Source organism: Apium graveolens, chromosome 5 (assembly GCF_009905375.1).
Source record: "Apium graveolens cultivar Ventura chromosome 5, ASM990537v1, whole genome shotgun sequence".
NCBI lineage: Eukaryota > Viridiplantae > Streptophyta > Magnoliopsida > Apiales > Apiaceae > Apium > Apium graveolens.
The window spans coordinates 263,718,942-263,721,031 of NC_133651.1; the positions used below are offsets into that span (position 1 = coordinate 263,718,942).

General features: G+C 31.1%; 1 long non-coding RNA gene across 1 annotated transcript; it reads right to left on the bottom strand.

The window, feature by feature from the left end:
* Positions 1-300: 300 nt before the first annotated feature.
* LOC141662092 (uncharacterized) lies at positions 301-1,889 on the bottom strand. The gene is made up of 4 exons (XR_012550242.1): positions 1,835-1,889; positions 1,205-1,375; positions 961-1,037; positions 301-527 (listed from the first exon to the last, which is right to left on the bottom strand). It is a non-coding gene; the product is annotated as an uncharacterized LOC141662092 (long non-coding RNA).
* Positions 1,890-2,090: the final 201 nt, after the last annotated feature.

A 2,090-nucleotide genomic window follows, 5' to 3' on the forward strand; every position in this document is an offset into this window, starting at 1 on the left:
CCCGATGTCTAAGACAGACTTTCACAACGGTTCTGGAAAAATTCTGATGTCAAATGTCAGATTAGACATCGGTTATATATATGTAACCATTGTTAAAAACCTATTTTAACATCATTTTCTTTAATATAACCAATGTTAATTTCAAAAATAGACATCGGTTGTTTATTCTAGAATTGATGTTATTACCCTTTTTATATATGCTGATATCCCTATATTAACATCGAATATAACACAATGCATTAACCACAATACTGAAAAAACTTGATTATCAAAAATCAACCAATATATATTATTACCCAATCGAATTCAAGATCAACAAATTCTCAATGTCTACAACTTATCTCAAATACTACTATCATTTTAAACAAACTATTCCGGTGATAAGTACAACTAATCTCAGTGTTTAAAATCAACCATATTCCTAGTACTCAAGTCATCCCCTTTTATGCGGGCTAGTCTTCTTATCATGTCAGCTCCAATCTTCTTGCAAGTCTCATCATTATTTGCCTTCTCACGAGCACTAATCACTGCTAAAATGAATCAAACCATAACACAGGGAGTGAACATTATTATTAAATGTTTCAATAAAACACGCTATACTGATTCACATCTTTCACAATAAATTGGAAAGATAAGCTTAGTTAATCATTTGAGAAAAAAATTAACCTGCAATTACCATGCTTTTGGGCCCACACTTGGTGTTACCATGTATCAAAAAGTAACAATTTTTAAAGAGGTAAGATAGCCAAAAATTACACAAACAAATGCATGCACACTGAAACTACTTGGCAACGTTGACATTATCATTTGCTGTTTTGCTTTCATATCATAATTGATTGGAAGTAATTTACAAAACATACACAGAAATAATACTATGTTGTCTTCAAAATTCAAAACATGGATACAGAGATTAACTATATAGTATTCAATACTGTTTGTGTAATGTCTATAAAAGGTTACCTTCTTTCCAGTTTCATCCTGTGTGAATCTTTCATATGGAATGTAAACACCATTCTTTTCCTTTACGGCTCTGACATCTATTTCAGTTCAAATAAATAGGCTATCAAGTGTGAAACTTATATCACAAAAAAAAAGAAAATCATCTTATAAACATATGTCATCAGTGGGCTAAATGACTAGCATATCGTTTCAAATTATTTTAATAGTACAAAGTACACTGCAGTCATACAGAAGGGCGAATTACTGTCTTATGTAGAATACATGCATGGTCCCAACACCAAGGACAAGCTGGCAAGTCTTTGTGTTAAAGAACTTCAAGAGCTCAACAACACGCTGCACAATTTCGGTAGAAAGCGCTGACAAAGAATCATTCATATCAATGTACTCTGACAACATCTTCAGCAAGATTAAGCCGCTGAAAAGTAAAAAAGAACAATAATTTTAGCTTAAACCAGCAAACAAAGTGGTTACATATAAAGAAATGAAGGCTCTTCAAGACAGAACTCTAACCATAAACTATAAATATATCACATTGAATATATATCTAAACAGCATACATGCCAGGATTATGATGGAATAGATATGAATAACAATTTTTCGATTTAAACTATTAAGTTAAGATTTTTAACTATAAACATCTTAGAATGATTTCATTTTTCAAGCAAAAGAATACCAAAATATAAATAAAAATTTAAGCACATCATAGAATAATTGTTAGAGACTTATAACTAAACAGACTTATAGCTGGTTTAGGATTCCTTTGCAGACAGACTACAAACTCTTTAACATCACAGTAATACATGTGATCTATTTAATATATAAAAATGATAGCTTTCTTACAATCTGACATTTACAAGTGCAACAAATATATTACCTGTGTTGGTTTGGATAGCTGGAGTGGTTGCTTGAATATGCATTTTTGTTGCACCCTATACAAATACAGGTTCAAGTATGTTCTGAAGAAATCAAGTAAAATTAGCAAAATCAGTGTGCACTTAGTTTATGCTTCTAGCAACTGGTCTACACTCTACAGAAACCCATCATTGTGATTATTAAATCCATTCCATATTTATTTTTGATATTCTAAAGATAATATAGGAACTGAGGCTCGATTTCAACTACAGTTTGCG